We start from the raw sequence: 20,065 nt of genomic DNA on the forward strand, positions 1-20,065 counted from the left end.
AAACTTTCGGTTTTGATCATGCAATATGACCTATAAACCATCAGGTCAAATATGAATATTCATTTGATTTTTGTACTTGATTTATATGTTGATCCCACATTTCTCCTATTATTATTATTATTTTTATTTTTAATAAAATGCTGAAGTGGTAGGTAGATGCAAGATAAAGGTAGAAAACATAGTTTAGTGCTGTAAGAAGGCAAATGTAGATGATCAGATGATCAGGTGTGTGCCTATGGACTAAGTATTAATCCAGGCTAGACAAGGGCAGCAAGACATCCACGGATGCAGAAGATTTCTCTCAAAGCAGGGGGGGTGAGGTTCTGAGCCTCACCTCTGTTGATCCCCAAATTCTCACCTGATGGCCCCCCTGCGACTGTGCCTGTCTTAGGTTGTTCCTCCCTTGAGGAATCTTACCCGTCTCTGGCTAACCAGTCATCTTCCGGGGCCATACAGGGAAATGTAAAGTTGGTAAGTGAGAGAGAAGCCATATTGTTTGCAAAGGTTAGCTTTATACTTCTTTGCAGATTTATGCCCTGTGGCTTCTATGCCCAGCACTTGTCTCGAGGTATCTTTACCACCTGGAGGAATTATGATACTCGGTAAATTCGATATGAGGCACGAATTCTATTTAAGGTTTGTAATTAGGAAGGAAGAAGAAAAGCTATAGATGTAGCATATGAAGGAAACTTGGGAGGTTTGATTATTTCTTTGACATATCTTCTTGTATAGTACCTTAAGTATGTATAGGTTTTAAACTACTAACTAATTTGCACACACATATTAACATAATAGGAATACGGTGACATAAACAAAGCAAATCTATATTTACCAGCCATCTCCAGTGAAGCCAAGAAAACCATTTAGGCACCCTAGGCATTTGTGAAAATTTATCTATGATATGATGGATATTTTCCAACTGTACTTGAACCATCAGACAAATTAAAGCAGCCCATTTCTGGGATCTGTTCACATCCCATATGTTCTTTTAACCATAGATAGTCTATAGTCATGAGATTTTGGGGTGCTACAACTTGCACCCCTCCCAACTCCTGGTTGAGTTCCAACAGTACAGATCCAGTTAAATTCGTTGTCTCACTGTATGCACATGCCAGCCTAGACATCTCCCTCCTCCTTCTTATGGCAAGTCCAGGAGACGGTGGGCTGGATGCAGCCACAACCGCAGCATCGTCCGGATCCCTGTGGAGGCTTTTTGATGATCATCCCCCGGCACGAGTCCTCCAGAGAGTGCTGATGCCGGAAGTTCCTCCTCATATCGTATCTTAGTTCATTTTCTGGGTATCCAAGCTAGGCCTTGATCTTCTGCGTAGAAACAAACAGACCCTTTGCCCACACTTTGACATGCCCTCTATACCACTGTGCAGAACTCATTGGAGGTCAGCACACAGTAACTGCTTTTTTTTTTTTTTTTTTTAATTAAGAGAAAGGAATATTATCAGAAAAGAATACCTCCATAGCTGATCATCTGACACCCTTTAAGTGATCAACATTAAGGATATTTAAAGCATGTGTTGATCTTTGATTTACCAATAGTTTTATCCTGTTAAGGAGTAATCCCCCTTTTCTTTCTTTCTTTCTTTTTTTTTTTTAATTTTTAATCTACACTTACCTGAAGAATACTATGTTTACTATGCTCTCCCCTATATCAGGTCCCCCCTAACAACCACATTACGGTTACTGTCCATCAGCTTAGCAAAATGTGGTAGAGTCACTACTTGTCCTCTCTGTGTTGTGCAGCCCACCCTCCCCTTTCTCCCTCCCCCCCATGCATGCTAATCTTAATACCCCCCTTCTTCTTCCCCCCCTTATCCCTCCCTGCCCACCCATCCTCCCCAGTTCCTTTCCCTTTGGTACCTGTTAGTCCATTTTTGGGTTCTGTAATTCTGCTGCTGTTTTGTTCCTTCAGTTTTTCCTTTGTTCCTATACTCCTCAGATGAGTGAAATCATTTGGTATTTCTCTTTCTCCGCTTGGCTTATTTCACTGAGCATAATACTCTCCAGCTCCATCCATGTTGCTGCAAATGGTTGGATTTTTCCACTTCTTATGGCTGAGTAGTATTCCATTGTGTATATGTACCACATCTTCTTTATCCATTCATCTACAGATGGACATTTAGGTTGCTTCCAATTCTTGGCTATTGTAAATAGTGCTGCGATAAACATAGGAGTGCATCTGTCTTTCTCAAACTTGATTGCTGCGTTCTTAGGGTAAATTCCTAGGAGTGGAATTCCTGGGTCAAATGGTAGGTCTGTTTTGAGCATTTTGATGCACCTCCATACTGCTTTCCACAATGGTTGAACTAATTTACATTCCCACCAGCAGTGTAGGAGGGTTCCCCTTTCTCCACAGCCTCGCCAACATTTGTTGTTGTTTGTCTTTTGGATGGCAGCTATCCTTACTGGTGTGAGGTGATACCTCATTGTAGTTTTAATTTGCATTTCTCTGATAATTAGCGATGTGGAGCATCTTTTCATGTGTCTGTTGGCCATCTGTATTTCTTTTTTAGAGAACTGTCTGTTCAGTTCCTCTGCCCATTTTTTAATTGGGTTATTTGTTTTTTGTTTGTTGAGGCGTGTGAGCTCTTTATATATTCTGGACGTCAAGCCTTTATCAGATCTGTCATTTTCAAATATATTCTCCCATACTGTAGGGTTCCTTTTTGTTCTATTGATGGTGTCTTTCGCTGTACAGAAGCTTTTCAGCTTAATGTAGTCCCACTTGCTCATTTTTGCTGTTGTTTTCCTTGCCCGGGGAGATATGTTCAAGAAGAGATCACTCATGTTTATGTCTAAGAGGTTTTTGCCTATGTTTTTTTCCAAGAGTTTAATGGTTTCGTGACTTACATTCAGGTCTTTGATCCATTTTGAGTTTACCTTTGTATATGGGGTTAGACAATGGTCCAGTTTCATTCTCCTACATGTAGCTGTCCAGTTTTGCCAGCACCATCTGTTGAAGAGACTGTCATTTTGCCATTGTATGTCCATGGCTCCTTTATCAAATATTAATTGACCATATATGTTTGGGTTAATTTCTGGGGTCTCTAATCTGTTCCACTGGTCTGTGGCTCTGTTCTTGTGCCAGTACCAAATTGTCTTGATTACTATGGCTTTATAGTAGAGCTTGAAGTTGGGGAGTGAGATCCCCCCTACTTTATTCTTCTTTTTCAGGATTGCTTTGGCTATTCGGGGTCTTTGGTGTTTCCATATGAATTTTTGAATTATTTGTTCCAATTCATTGAAGAATGTTGCTGGTAATTTGAGAGGGATTGCATCAAATTTGTATATTGCTTTCGGCAGGATGGCCATTTTGACGATATTAATTCTTCCTAGCCATGAGCATGGGATGAGTTTCCATTTATTAGTGTCCCCTTTAATTTCTCTTAAGAGTGACTTGTAGTTTTCAGAGTATAAGTCTTTCACTTCCTTGGTTAGGTTTATTCCTAGGTATTTTATTCTTTTTGATGCAATGGTGAATGGAATTGTTTTCCTGATTTCTCTTTCTATTGATTCGTTGTTAGTGTATAGGAAAGCTACAGATTTCTGTGTGTTGATTTTGTATCCTGCAACTTTGCTGTATTCCGATATCAGTTCTAGTAGTTTTGGAGTGGAGTCTTTAGGGTTTTTTATGTACAGTATCATATCATCTGCAAATAGTGACAGTTTAACTTCTTCTTTACCAATCTGGATTCCTTGTATTTCTTTGTTTTGTCTGATTGCCGTGGCTAGGACCTCCAGTACTATGTTAAATAACAGTGGGGAGAGTGGGCATCCCTGTCTGGTTCCCGATCTCAGTGGAAATGCTTTCAGCTTCTCGCTGTTCAGTATAATGCTGGCTGTGGGTTTATCATATATGGCCTTTATTATGTTGAGGTACTTGCCCTCTATTCCCATTTTGCTGAGAGTTTTTATCATGAATGGATGTTGAATTTTGTCAAATGCTTTTTCAGCATCTATGGAGATGATCATGTGGTTTTTGTCTTTCTTTTTGTTGATGTGGTGGATGATGTTGATGGATTTTCGAATGTTGTACCATCCTTGCATCCCTGGGATGAACCCCACTTGGTCATGGTGTATGATCCTTTTGATATACTGTTGAATTCTGTTTGCTAATATTTTATTGAGTATTTTTGCATCTACATTCATCAGGGATATTGGTCTGTAATTTTCTTTTTTGGTGGGGTCTTTTCCTGGTTTTGGTATTAGGGTGATGTTGGCTTCATAGAATGAGTTTGGGAGTATTCCCTCTTCTTCTATTTTGTGGAACACTTTAAGGAGAATGGGTATTATGTCTTCTCTGTGTGTCTGATAAAATTCCGAGGTAAATCCGTCTGGCCCCGGGGTTTTGTTCTTGGGTAGTTTTTTGATTACTGTTTCAATTTCTTTGCTTGTAATTGGTTTGTTTAACTTTTGTGTTTCTTCCTTGGTCAGTCTTGGGAGGTTGTATTTTTCTAGGAAGTTGTCCATTTCTTCTAGGTTTTCCAGCTTGTTGGCATATAGGTTTTCATAGTAGTCTTTAATAATTCTTTGTATTTCTGTGGAGTCTGTCGTGATTTTTCCATTCTCATTTTTGATTATGTTGATTTGTGTTGACTCTCTTTTTCTCTTAATAAGTTGGACTAGAGGCTTATCTATTTTGTTTATTTTCTCAAAGAACCAGCTCTTGGTTTCGTTGATTTTTGCTATTGTTTTATTCTTCTCAATTTTGTTTATTTCTTCTCTGATCTTTATTATGTCCCTCCTTCTGCTGACTTTAGGCCTCATTTGTTCTTCTTTTTCCAGTTTTAATAATTGTGATGTTAGACTATTCATTTGGGATTGTTCTTCCTTCTTCAAGTGTGCCTGGATTGCTATATACTTTCCTCTTAAGACTGCTTTCGCTGCATCCCACAGAAGTTGGGGCTTAGTGTTGTTGTTGTCATTTGTTTCTATATATTCCTTGATCTCTATTTTGATTTGTTCGTTGATCCATTGATTATTTAGTAGCATGTTGTTAAGCCTCCATGTGTTTGTGAGCCTTTTTGTTTTCTTTGTAGAATTTATTTCTACTTTCATACCTTTGTGGTCTGAAAAATTGGTTGGTAGAATTTCAATATTGTGGAATTTACTGAGGCTCTTTTTGTGAGCTAGTATGTGGTCTATTCTGGAGAATGTTCCATGTGCACTTGAGAAGAATGTATATCCTGTTGCTTTTGGATGTAAAGTTCTATAGATGTCTATTAGGTCCATCTGTTCTAGTGTGTTGTTCAGTGCCTGTGTGTCTTTACTTATTTTCTGCCCGGTGGATCTATCCTTTGGGGTGAGTGGTGTGTTGAAGTCTCCTACAATGAATGCATTGCAGTCTATTTCCCTCTTTAGTTCTGTTAGTATTTGCTTCACATATGCTGGTGCTCCTGTATTGGGTGCATATATATTTAGAATGGTTATATCCTCTTGTTGGACTAAGCCCTTTATCATTATGTAGTGGCCTTCTTTATCTCTTGTTACTTTCTTTGTTTTGAAGTCTATTTTGTCTGATATTAGTACTGCAACCCCTGCTTTCTTCTCACTGTTGTTTGCCTGAAATATGTTTTTCCATCCCTTGACTTTTAGTCTATGCTTATCTTTGGGTTTAAGGTGAGTTTCTTGTAAGCAGCATATAGATGGGTCTTGCTTTTTTATCCATTCTATTACTCTATGTCTTTTGATTGGTGCATTAAGTCCATTTACATTTAGGGTGACTATTGAAAGATATGTACTTATTGCCATTGCAGGCTTTAGATTCGTGGTTACCAAAGGTTCAAGGTTAGCTTCTTTAGTATCTTACTGCCTAACTTAGCTCGCTTATTGAGCTGTTATATACACTGTCTGGAGAGTCTTTTCTTCTCTCCCTTCTTATTCCTCCTCCTCCATTCTTCATATGTTGTGTGTTTTGTTCTGTGCTCTTTTTAGGGGTGCTCCCATCTAGAGCAGTCCCTGTAGGATGCCCTGTAGAGGTGGTTTGTGGGAAGCAAATTCCCTCAGCTTTTGCTTGTCTGGGAATTGTTTGATCCCACCATCATATTTAAATGATAGTCGTGCTGGATACAGTATCCTTGGTTCAAGGCCCTTCTGTTTCATTGCATTAAGTATATCATGCCATTCTCTTCTGGCCTGTAGGGTTTCTGTTGAGAAGTCTGATGTTAGCCTGATTGGTTTTCCTTTATAGGTGACCTTTTTCTCTCTAGCTGCCTTTAAAACTCTTTCCTTGTCCTTGATCCTTGCCATTTTAATTATTATGTGTCTTGGTGTTGTCCTCCTTGGATCCTTTCTGTTGGGGGTTCTGTATAATTCCATGGTCTGTTCGATTATTTCCTCCCCCAGTTTGGGGAAGTTTTCAGCAATTATTTCTTCAAAGACACTTTCTATCCCTTTTCCTCTTTCTTCCTCTTCTGGTATCCCTATAATACGAATGTTTTTCCTTTTGTATTGGTCACATATTTCTCTTAGTGTTGTTTCATTCCTGGAGATCCTTTTATCTCTCTCTATGTCAGCTTCTATACGTTCCTGTTCTCTGGCTTCTATTCCTTCAATGGCCTCTTGCATCTTATCCATTCTGCTTATAAATCCTTCCAGGGATTGTTTCACTTCTGTGATCTTTTTCCTGACATCTGTGATCTCCTTCCGGACTTCATCCCACTGTTCTTGCATTTTTTTCTGCATCTCATCCCACTGCTCTTGCATTTTTCTCTGCATCTCATCCCATTGCTCTTGCATTTTTTTCTGCATCTCTGTCAGCATGTTCATGATTTTTATTTTGAATTCTTTTTCAGGAGGACTAGTTAGGTCTGTCTCCTTCTCAGGTGTTGTCTCTGTGATCTTTGTCTGCCTGTAGTTTTGCCTTTTCATGGTGATAGAGATAGTTTGAAGAGCTGGTACAAGTGACCGCTGGAAGAGCTTCCCTTCTTGTTGGTTTGTAGCCTTTTCCTGGGAGAATAGCGACCTCTAGTGGCTTGTGCTGGGCAGCTGTGCGCAGACGGGGCTTCTGCTTCCTGCCCAGTTGCTTTGGGGTTTATCTCCGCTGTTGCTGTGGGCTTGGCCTGGCTGGGGCTGTTCCTCCAAAATGGTGGAGCCCCGTTGGAGGGGGAGCAGCCAGGAGACTATTTATCTCCGTAAGGGGCCTCTGTGCTCCCTGCTGCCCAGGGGGTTAGAGTGCCCAGAGATCCCCAGATTCCCTGCTTCTGGTCTAAGTGACCTGTCCTGCCCCTTTAAGATTTCCAAAAAGCACTCTCCAAACCAAAACAACAACAGCAACAATGAGAGAGGGAACAGAAAGAAAGAGAAAAAAAAAAGGAAAAAAAGGAAAAAACAAGCGATTTTTTTTTTCTTTTTTTTTGTCCTCAGGTGCCGGTCCCAGGCACCCGCTCACTGGTCCTGCTGCCCTGTCTCCCTAGCACCAGGGTCCCTGTCTTTTCAAGGCTTCCAAAAAGCACCCACCCACCGGTCCCGCAGGGAAGGAACGCTCAATATTCTTTGTCCTCAGGCACTGGTCCCACACACCCGCTCACCAGTCCCGCCGCCCTGCCTCCCTAGCACCGGGGTCCCTGTCCCTTCAAGGCTTCCAAAAAGCACTCGGCAAAAAGAGAGAAAAAAAAGGGGAAAAACGCGCGATTTCTTCCGTCTTCAGGTGCCGGTCTCAGGCACCCGCCCCCAGGTCTCGCAGGGAGAAACGCGGGATATTCTTTGTCCTCCGGCGCCTTTCCCAGGCACCTCCTCACCGGTCCCGCCACCCTGCCTCCCCAGCAACGGGGGCCCGTCCCTCTAAGGCTTCCAAAAAGCGCTCGCCAAAAAAAAAAAAAAAAAAATGCTCCGGTTTCTCTCCACCCGCCGGGAGCCAAGGGGAGGGGTGCTCGGGTCCCGCCGGGCTGGGGCTTGTATCTTACCCCCTTCACAAGGCGCTGGGTTCTTGCAGGTGTGGATGTGGTCTGGATGTTGTCCTGTGTCCTGTGGTCTCTATTTTAGGAAGATTTTTCTTTGTTATATTTTCATAGCTCTATGTGTTTTTGGGAGGAGATTTCCACTGCTCTACTCACGCCGCCATCTTGGCTCCACTAGTATTTTTTTTATGTATAATACCATGTCATACGCAAAAAGTGACAATAGTACTTCCTCCTTTCTGATTTGGATGGCATTTTTTTCTTTTTCTTGCCTAATTTCTCTGGCTAGGACTTCCAATACTATGTTGATAAAAGTGACATGATTGGGCATCCTTGTCTTATTTCTAATATTAAAGGGAAAACTTTCTACTTTTTACTATTGAGTATAATGTTATCTGTGGGCTTTTCATATATGGCCTCTATTATGTTAAGATACATTCCCTCTATATCCACTTTCTTGGGGATTTTTAATAAGAAAATGGATGTTGAATTTTGTCAAATGCTTTTTCAGTATCTATTGAGATGATATGATTTTTATCTTTCATTTTGTTAATGTGGTGTATTATATTGGTTGATTCTTGTATGTTGAACTATCCCTGTATTCTCAGATAAATCCCAGTTGATCATGGTGTATGACCTTTTTAATGTCTTATTAAGTTGGGTTTGCTAATATTTTGTTGAGGATTTTTTAAAATTTAGTTTTCATTGTAAAATTATGTGTACATTGTAGGCAATTTGAAAAATACAGAAAAGCATATATTATATATGACATGTAAAACTATTGCTTGGCTGTTAAAAATGTGAGTCTATGCCTGAGGGCAGAATTTATGCCACTCCACACTAACCCACCTTCTTAGTTACCTCATGGCCTGTTTTAATTTCTGTGTAAATGTGGGCTAGTTCTTATTTTCACAGCCAAATAATTAATGAGAAAATTCTCAGACTTTCCATTTATCACTTCCAAACACCCTCTTTTGGTGATTCAGTTACCATTTGAACAATACAGAATAATTTTCAAATTAATTAAAACAAAACAACAATTCAGCTCATTTCTTACTCAAATATCTCCAAGGGATTTTTGGCTTCATTAGTCTTTGGACCACCACTCTCAAACAGAGAAAGGACATTGATCATGTCTCTCTAGTAGGGGAAGATCAGGACCCAGAAAAAGTGAGTGGTCTCTCAATTATATAGAGCTATGAGGGTCATTGGGACTATATCTGGCTTGGAGTCTTTCTCATTTTTTTCATCACCAATCAGTCATGTTTCTATATTTCATGGATACCTATTATGTGCTAGTTGTTTTCTGAGTATTTAGGGGAATGTGAAATACAAATAACTATGAGACCTAGCTTCCATCCCCTTACAATCCAAGTAGCAAGAAGATACAGACATGTAAACAAAGTAACACAGAGATAATAGTGTGATGTTTACTGTTGAGGATGTTTACATCTATGTTCATCAGGGATATTGGCCTGTAAGTCTCTTTTCTTGATGTATCCCTGAATGTTTTGGTAACATGGCAATGCTGGCCCCATAAAATGAGTTGGGAACAGTTCCTTCCTTTGCTGTTTTTAGAGGAGTTTGAGAAAGGCTGATATTAATTCTTTAAATGTTTGGTAGAACTCACCTGTGAGGCCACTAGTCCTGGAATTTTGTTGGGAGGTTTTGATTGCTGATTCAATCAATTACTAGTAATCAGGCTGTTCAGAATTTCTATTTTCATGTATCATCCTTTGTGAACTGTATGTTTCTAGTAATCTGTACATTTCTTCAAGGTTGTCCAATTCATTGGAAAATAATTTTTCATAGTAGTATCTTCCCTTGATCAAAGGCTAAGTGATCAAGGCTGAGTGTCTTATGATCCTTCATATTCTGTGGTATCAGGTGTAATGTCTTCTCTCTCATTTCTTATTTTATTTGTCCTCCTCCTTAGTGAGTCTAGCTCAAAGTATGTCAGTTTTGTTCATCTTTTCAAAAAAAAAACACAAAAAACAGTTCTTAGTTTCATTGATCTTGTCAATTTTTTAGTCCCTATTTCTACTCTGATCTTTATTTCCTTCCTTCTACTAACTTAGGGCTTCATTTGTTCTTTAATTCTTTGAGTTGTAACATTAAGTTGCATATTTGAGATCTTTCTTGTTTCTTGTTTTTTGTTCTAGAAATTTATCACTATGAACTTTGCTCTTAATACTAGTATTGCTTTTGCTAAATTTCATAGATATTGTGTATTGAATTTCCATATTTATTTTTCTCAAAGTATTTTTTGATTTTTGATTACTTCTTTGATCCATTCATTGTTCAATGGCATATTGTTTAATCTTTACATATTTCTGAATTTTCCAGTGTTCTTCTTGCAGATGATTTCTAGTTCCATATTCTTGTGTTCAAAAAGATGCTTGGCATGATTTCAGACTTAAAGGAGTGGCCTTTTGTACAAGATAAACATTATTTTTCAAAACCTTCCCTAGCTCCTGGTTGTTTCTCCAACTTCTGTGATTGTCCATGCAGCAAACACTATATTTAGTGGCTTCCAGTAGTTAAGTATGTGCCAAAACTTGTTAGTGTCCTTAAGGGGAGGACGTCTTTGAGCACCTAGATTTGGGCTGATTGAAAGCCAGATCTGCTAGTAGAAGCTTTTAAAGTATGCAAAAATATACAGTCCTGTGGGACTGTGAGTGTAAGACTTGCTGGCTACCAGAGCCAGATGATCTTGAGTTATCTCCTCAGCAGCAGCTGCAAAAATCTAGGCACCAGATAACTGTATAAGCTCTTTTCTGGGAGATACCAGCTACCTGAACAAGGTAGTGGAAGAGAACAGAGATGGCATCCACTAGCCTCTATCCCTAAATGTGTGCCAAACCAATCCTCACCCCTCAGGTCAAAGAGGCAAGACAATCAAATAGGCCTCTTTCACAGAAAGACCGGGCTCCTTAGTTGCCTCTCTGCTGTGCCGTGGATGTGGTAGATGGTTAATAACTTTCTCTGTTTGTTACAGTCCTGTGAGACCTGTGAGCATAAGTCCTGCTGGCCACCAGAGCAGGTGACCTAGAGGTGTTCCCTGGGGGGAAGCCATGAAAACTGGGGCACTAGATGAGCTCCTCTCTAGGGGATACTGGTGAGCTGGAGTGAGGTGGAGGGATAGTGTAGAGATGGTATCTGCTGGCTTCCATCTTTGGATAGTATTTCAGCAGACCTGTAGATGCGTGTTAAATTAGATGTCTGCCCCTCAGGTTATTTGTTTCTGATGATCAAATAAGCCCCTTTCATAGAAAAGCTGAGTGCTTTGCCATCAGCTGCCTCTGAGCTGGACCCTGGGGTGGGTGAGTCAGGATGAAACCTTTAAGAACTGTTCCCTATACCCTCATGGAACTCATGGGTACAAGCCCTGTTGGTTTTCACAGCTAGATGTCTTGGAAACTCATCTTTCAGGTGCAGGTCTTAAAATTTAGGGTGTCAGATCTGGGGTTCAAATCCTTCAGTCCTCAGGGAGGAGCTCAGGTTTGTGAGATTCCTCCTGGTTGTGTGTCTCCATGCTGTGCATTAGGTTCTCCTGTTCCCAATGTGTAGGAGATGCTAGGCTAGTTTGTTTTGTTTTGTTTTTCCACAGCAAATCATTCCATTTGTAGCTGTAGAATCAGTAAATCTGTGGGAGGAGGTGAATTCAGGATCCTCCTAAATCATCATCTTGAACTAGAACCTGTTAATTTGACTTTGACTTTTAAAATGGGCAAACCATATAATAGGCAATAAATCAAAAACAATTAAAATAGTTAATCAGTATGTGAAAATAAATATGAATTAAATAAATGCAAATGATGGGTAACTGGTCAAAAGCTACCTCATATCAACCTTGGCAAATAGTTCAAGTTTTGCTTATCATTTCCAGAAGCATAAACAAGAAGTGATCCAGGTCAAAATAGTCTTGCAAAATAAGCTAAATAAAGCTTTCTTTTAATGACTAAACTGTTTTTTTCTGCTCAGGGAATATTTAAGCTGGCTTCCATTTGTTTTTTATTTTAATAACACCCACCCATATGCTTTTGACATGGAACATTTATTCATTTATTATTAATCATAATTGTAAGAATAACATCCAGGGAGAACGATTGGGTATGATTTTCATTTTCATTTTACTATTCAGTAAACTGAGGCTCAGAGAGATTGGGCTTACTTGTGTTGGATAGTGAAAGAAATAGGCCAGGAAAGAGAAGTCAATGGGGATATTTCAAACATCTTCAAACTAATTTGAGGCAGGAACAATTTACTTTCTGAACATTATCAAGTATAGCCGTGAATTTTAATTCCAATCACTCTTGGACTTGAAGTTCAACCTAAATGGATCAAAGGTAGTTTTAAAATCAGAGTGCCCAGGATATGACGTGAGATGTGAAAGGAGTATATTACCTTCCTTACATTGGTTTGAATTTTAGTGTATTTTTCCAACAAATATTGAGGATACAGAGGGGAGAGGAGGAGATGGGGTGCTTTCTTCTCTATTCCAAAAGAGTTATGAAAGGAAGGAAAATGGCTGTCTTCGAAGACACCATTCTTTTCTGGCTAAACCACAACCAAGCAACCAAATGGTAACATTCCAACTGTAGGTTTGAAGGTAATGGATAGAAATAATGGAAATGGAGAAAAATTCAAATGAGTAAAACCATAAAAACTTTTAAGGAAACCCTGTCCTATCCATTGATGGAAACAATCCATATATACTATTATCATTCAACTTTCATGCTTTTAAGAATTTAAACAGACTGGAGTTTCAGAACAGAAATAATATCAGAAAATAGGCATCAAACTTTTAATTCCAGAAATATCACTTGCCCATTCTAACACATATACAAACACAAGAAATTACGGCATACACACACACACACACACACACACACACACACACACACACACACACTTGAAATGGAAGGTGACTAAATTTTGGCTAAGATGCCTTTTGTCCTTTTGCATTTAGATTGTGTGCAAGAGAAACAGTGTTTCTAGTCAAGAGAATACATGGTTTATCCTCAAAGAAGGAGAGCCTACAAGAATAGTAATTTATCACTTGCATGTAGTCAATGGTTTTCTCTGCTTGTGGTTTTATTCTAATCATTTCTGAAAATTCTGGAATGAAGTACATTAACTGATCTCCCAGGATTTGATTTTGTACCCTAGCTGTCAACATATTAGTGAGAGCCTATTAGTTAGTGGCCAGCTTTGACCATTGTGGTTCATAGTATTACTAAATCCACTTACAGTGAATGACTGAGAATAAAAAATTCATTCTCTTTTATAGTCAGGCATTTGATAATAGGCACTTAAAGACATCCCTTTAATTACTGAGGTGGTGGATCAAGTCCCTTTTGCCCCGACCTCTGTGCATGTAACATCTGTTAAATTTATCACCTCTCCCCCAAGATAACTGTGCAGTGATTAACTAAGCATGTGGCCCTTCCAATTTGGTGACTCAAGAGAGCCCATATATCACTTAACACATCAGAAAGCATGTTCAATTTCTTTGCCTTCATTTATTATCCCATGGGACAGAAATGATTCTTAGCTTTCCTGATTAAAACACCATGACTGTGCTCTAAGTTTAATTGTATACATTGCTAGTTAATAGCAACTACTTCCCTTGGGCATAAACTTTTAAATCTCATTTAGATTGGCCCTATTATGATGATAGAGGCTCCAGTTTCAGAAAGAGAGTGGTTGCTACATCTTTGCTCTCTCTAGCCATGAGTAATGTATCCAAGTAATTCACAGAGAAAGCAAATTCAGAGGTTCAACTCCAAATAAATAATCCTTAGAAAATATTTAATTTTAATATTTAATATTTAATCTGTTAATGTGTGCATAAAGAAAACAGATTTATCTATCTGGAACATTCAGAAAACTTGAAACTGGAATAAAGAATAATGGAAAATGTGTGATCAAGTTGTAAACATTATGATCTTTGAAACTGGCGACTTTCCATTAATGGGTGGTAGAAAAAGGCAATAAATACACACAAGACTGGAGGAAAAACAATCAGAATTGTTACATGTATTTTAACCATTTTAATTGATATTTTTTAAAATCCTAGAGCATTCTCAAAACCTTAATAAAAATGGTCCTTTAAATTATGGTTTTATTTATTTTCAATAGATTTAAATGGAATTTTAGAGAAGAATATTTTTTAATAATTGAGTTATTTGTACTAAGGAAATATTTTTTATTTTCTAGATTAAAAAATATTTCCTTTGTTTTTTATAAAGAGAGTTGTTGCAGAGGAGGGAGGATTCTCACAATGAAATCTGCACCATAAGGTGGTATAGATATGGAGATCTAGGTACATTCTCAAGATACACATTTGCCACTAATAATACTGTATATTATATGGTAAAAAGAGAGACGAAACAAATACAGAGAAAATATAATTTAAAATATAATTTAAGTAATCACATATTGGGAATAAGTCTGTATTCATGTTTGTAGATAAAATGAACATGATAGTAATCTACAAAATAAATAATTTAGGGACTAAAAGTATTTTTGGTGGAATGGTGGTAGTGGATTAACAAATAGTATCTGTTTAAAATTTTGATCCAGTGACTCCCTAGCCCTTTCTCAGCTGATTTATTTAACTGAAATACAGCCATAAGGTCTCTTTTTTTATATCTACCAATTTCTTTAAGTCACTCTGACAATTTTTGTGTGAGTTTTGTTATATGTTTTAATCAGTCCCATGCCCAATGTAAAGCAAGGCTATGTTAGATAACAATTCTGAATGCTAGCTGATATAATAATTCATCTAAAATACTTACAGAATACTTACTATGTGCTGGGTACCATTCTGGATTCTTGGGATATAGTGGTGACCAATGATATCCCTGATCTCGTGAAGTTTGTATTCTAGTGAGGAAGACAGGAAATATGCAAATGATCACACAGAGATATAATAGAGTAGGAAGATAAATGAAACAACACAAGATGATCTGGAAAAATGGGAGATGTGTGTGAACAGTGAAGATGTCTCAGAAAGTGATGCTTGTACAGAATCTGAATGTGCTGAGCAGGTTGTATGAAAGTTTCGGTGTGGGTGGAAGGTGGTGGGAGTTGGGAAGAGCCTTTAAGTCATAGTGGCCAACGAGAAAGGCTGTAAAGAATGCTCCTGGTTTATTGGAGAACTACAAAGAGTAGAGAAGAACAATGAAGAGAAGAGTGGCAAGATTAAGGTCAGGTATCATAGCATGGGGCCAGGCATGAAGAAAATAGTAAGAGATGTATCATTTTACATACAGTTGGGGTGACTTTGAGTAGGAGAGTGAAATGATTGGACTTGCATTTTAAACACACCACTCAAGGTGCAGTGTGAAAACCAGTGTGCAGGTGGAGAAAGGGTAGAAACAGCAAAATCAGGAGATTGTTGCAGTGGTCCAAGAAAGAGAAGCTGATATTTGGACCAGTGTGGTAGCAGTGGTGAGAAGTGATTGAGCTCTGAATTATGTTTTGGTTTATTTTGATTGTGAAGATGATAAAATTTCCTTCTATATGTGGCAGTGGGTGAGTAGATGAGGAAAAGTCATGAGTTAAGAATGACACTCCATGTTCTAGAGCAGAACAACAGAGTGGATTTTGCTCCCCAGTTTCTGAAATGGGGATACTTCAGGGGTTCTGTTTTGGACTTTCTAAGTTAGATTCATCCTTTAGACATTAAAAAAGAGATGTTGAATGTGGCTACATATATAAAATGGTCACTCAAGAGAGAGACCTAGGCCAGGTACTCATTTCATCAGTGTTCAGATGGTCTATAAAGCCTGGGCTGGATGGGTTCAGCTATGGTGTGATTTCAGAATAGAAGAATAGAAGATGGTGGACAGAACTCTCCAACATTGGAATGAGGAGAAACCAATGGAAATCTAGGACTGGCCAGTGAAAAGGAAAACCTAGTATAATAGTTATAACCTAAAGTCAAATGATCCCTACTGGTTGAAGTAATCATCTCTTCTTGAGACATGGGAAAAGATGCTTTGCTCAGAAGCAGAAAACACATTTTCTGTACCTGGACTTTGTGTCCAGGGCCTGTGGAGAGACATGGAGAGGGAAGGTGTTTGTTTCTTCACTCTGCTATAAAAATAATGATTTCTTTCTTTTAAAGTTACTTGAATCATTCATTATAAAGGCTGTAATATAAATAGCAGCATCACACTCTTTGATAAAAGGTCCCCTTAAACTTTGGCTGTTGTGTGGAGAGTGACGTGTAGGGCACACTAAGTGTGGACTCAGGGAAGCCCATTAAGCTATTGCAGTGTTCCAGGTAAGAGATGATGGTGGCTTGGGTGGGGCAATGGTGACATTCTAAATGGACTGGAACCCAGCTCTCCTAGCCAACCTGGAACCAATGTGATTTATTTTAGTACCAATTGGGATTAGTAGTTTCAGCACCTAAAGGGGTTCTTTTAACATAGGACTTAATGAAATATTATTACTTATTGAGAAAAGTTAAATTCCTCTTTGGGACAAATTGTCTGTCATTTACCAGAGATTATTTTTAAAGTGCTTATCCACAGTGCAGTATAATTGCATATTTTATTTATGGCTCCAATTTGGCTCTATTCCTTTTCTCTAGGAAACTGGGGATACCCTTCCTCCAGCGACTCTTGAAAAGATTCTGTCCTTGTTCTGGTCTAGGCATTCTCTTTTTTTGTCATTTGACTGTGTCTTTCTCCACGCTGCTTCAGTGACCCCTGACAGTGTTACATTGATTCATGCCTTGCTGACTTCTTTATATCACTGTGCATGCAGAGAGTTCTGCATCTTTTTTAACTGTTCAGAAGTTCAGTCTTCAGAATATTTCAATTGAATTTCTGCTCCTAAGTTATTTCTCTTATTTACTGTTGGGCACTGGTGATGTTTGTACATTTCTCTTATTGCAATGTTACAGGTGGGAGGGGTAATATAGAAAACCTCCATGGAGTTAGATGAGAAAGGATAGTTTTGTGACTGGCTGATTGACCTGTCTGTCAAAATGTTTGTAACTGACATATCTATAAGGTGTGCATGTGTGTGACATAAAAACACTTAGTCTAGTGTTTGGCACAAAGTTAACTCTAACCAAGCATACTATTCTACTGGGCAAAAGTAAATCCCTCTTCTTTTGACCTGGCACAATTTTGCAATAAATTACTCAGTAGCTAGGTAGGAAAAGACAAAATATAAAATCATAAAATGATTCTGGCACCTTCCCTTTTTTACAGACATGCCTTCCTTTATCTACATCTTTGTTTCCCTTTGGTAGTCCCAGATAGGACGCCAAGTCAACAGGTAGGTGAAATGCAGACCAAAATGTTAGGCTTTTTTATTCACTTCCTTTTAGCTTTTTCTTCACTTTGATGGGAAATACCAGGTGTGCCTAATGACTGGTTTGGTATCAAAGATTAACATTTGTCAAAACACAGTACTTGGCAAACCTGGATTCAATTCTGAATAAAAGCATGTGAATGAAACCAAAGCCTTGGTAGTAGCGTGAATATGGTGTGCATTAGGGCATTTGTTTAATAATATATAAAACTAGTTGGTAACCACAGGATAAAAGATACACACACACACACACACACACACACACACACGATTATATAACTGAAATTTCTTTTGATATAACACGTGACAAAAATGTCAAGGTAATTTTAAACTAGAAAAATATTTCAAAATGTATTCTTTTATTTTTATTTTTATTTATTTATTTATTTTTTAAATTTTATTTTGATATCATTAATCTACAATTACATGAAGGACATTATGTTTACTAGGCTCTCCCCTTCACCAAGTCCCCCCTACATCCCGGTTCACAGTCACTGTCCATAAACATAGTAAGATGCTGTAAAATCACCTCTTGTCTTCTCTGTGTTGCACAGCCCTCCCCGTGCCCCCCCACTATACATACTAATCGTAATGCCCCCTTTCTTTTTTTCCCACCCTTATCCCGCCCTTCCCACCCGTCCTCCCCAGTCCCTTTCCCTTTGGTAACTATTAGTCCATTCTTGGGTTCTGTGCTTCTGCTGCAGTTTTGTTCCTTCAGTTCTCTTTTGTTCTTATACTCCACATATGAGTGAAATCATTTGGTACTTGTCTTTCACTGCCTGGCTTATTTCACTGAGCATAATACCCTCTAGCTCCATCCATGTTGTTGCGAATGGTAGGATTTGTTTTTTTCTTATAGCTGAGTAATATACCATTGTGTATATGTACCACATCTTCTTTATCCATTCATCTACTGATGGACTTTTAGGTTGCTTCCATGTCTTGGCTATTGTAAATAGTGCAGCGATAAACATAGAGGTGGATCTGTCTTTTTCAAACTGGAGTGCTGCATTCTTGGGGTAAATTCCTAGAAGTGGAATTCCTGGATTAAATGGTATTTCTATTTTGAGCATTTTGAGGAACCTCCATACTGCTTTCCACAATGGTTGAACTAATTTACATTGCCACCAGCAGTGTAAGAGGGTTCCCCTTTCTCCACAACCTCACCAACATTGTTTGTCTTTTGGGTGGTAGCCATCCTTACTGGTGTGAGATGATATCTCATTGTGGTTTTAATTTGCATTTCTCTGATGACAAACGATGTGGAGCATCTTTTCATGTGTCTGTTGGCCATCTGAATTTCTTCTTTAGAGAACTATCTATTCAGCAACTCTGCCCATTTTTTACTTGGATTATTTGCTTTTTGTTTGTTGAGGTGTGTGAGCTCTTTATATATTTTGGATGTCAACCCTTTATCGGATCTGTCATTTATGAATATATTCTCCCATACTGTAGGATACCTTTTTGTTCTATTGATGGTGTCCTTTGCTGTACAGAAGTTTTCAGCTTGATATAGTCCCATTTGTTCATTTTTGTGTTTGTTTCCCTTGCCTGGGGAGATATGTTTAAGAAGAAGTCACTCAAGTTTATGTCTAAGAGATTTTTGCCTAAGAGTTTTATGGTTTCATGACTTACATTCAAGTCTTTGATCCATTTCGAATTTACTTTTCTGTATGGGGTTAGACAGTGATCCAGTTTTATTCTCTTACATGTAGCTGTCCAGTTTTGCCAGCACCATCTGTTGAAGAGACTGTCATTTCCCCATTGTATGTCCATGGCCCCTTTATCGCATATTAGTTGACCATATATATTTGGGTTAATGTTTAGAGTCTCCATTCTGTTCCATTGGTCTGTGGCTCTGTTCTTGTGCCAGTACCAAATTGTCTTGATTACTGTGGCTTTGTAGTAGAGCTTGAAGTTGGGGAGTGAGATCCCCCCCAACTTTATTCTTCCTTCTCAGGATTGCTTTTGCTATTCAGGGTCTTTGGTGTTTCCATATGAATATTTGAACTATTTGTTCCAGTTCATTGAAGAATGCTGTTGGTAATTTGATAGGGATTGCATCAAATCTGTATATTGCTTTGGGCAGGATGGCCATTTTGATGATATTAATTCTTCCTAGCCAGGAGCATGGGATGAGTTTCCATTTGTTAGTGACCTCTTTAATTTCTCTTAAGAGTGTCTTATAGTTTTCAGGGTATAGGTCTTTCACTTCTTTGGTTAGGTTTATTCCTAGGTATTTTATACTTTTTGATGCAATTGTGAATGGAATTGTTTTCCTGATTTCTCTTTCTATTGGCTCATTGTTAGTGTGTAGGAAAGCCACAGATTTCTGTGTATTAATTTTGTATCCTGCAATTTTGCTGTATTTCAACATCAGTTCTCATAGTTTTGGAGTGGAGTCTTTAGGGTTTTTTATGTACAATATCATATTATATGCAAATAGTGACAGTTTAACTTCTTCTTTACCAGTCTGGATTCCTTGTATTTCTTTGTTTTTTCTGATTGCCGTGGCTAGGACCTCCAGCACTATGTTGAATAACAATGGGGAGAGTGGGCATCCCTGTCTTGTTCCCGATCGCAGAGGAAAAGCTTTCACCTTTGCGCTGTTCAATATGATGTTAGTTGTGGGTTTATCATATATGGCCTTTATTATGTTGAGGTACTTGCTCTCTACACCGATTTTGTTGAGAGTTTTTATCATGAATGGATGTTGAATTTTATCGAATGCTTTTTCAGCATCTATGGAGATGATCATGTGTTTTTGTCTTTCTTTTTGTTGATGTGGTGGATGATGTTGATGGACTTTTGAA

This window comes from Manis javanica, chromosome 8, assembly GCF_040802235.1.
Source record: "Manis javanica isolate MJ-LG chromosome 8, MJ_LKY, whole genome shotgun sequence".
Taxonomy (NCBI): Eukaryota; Metazoa; Chordata; class Mammalia; order Pholidota; family Manidae; genus Manis; species Manis javanica.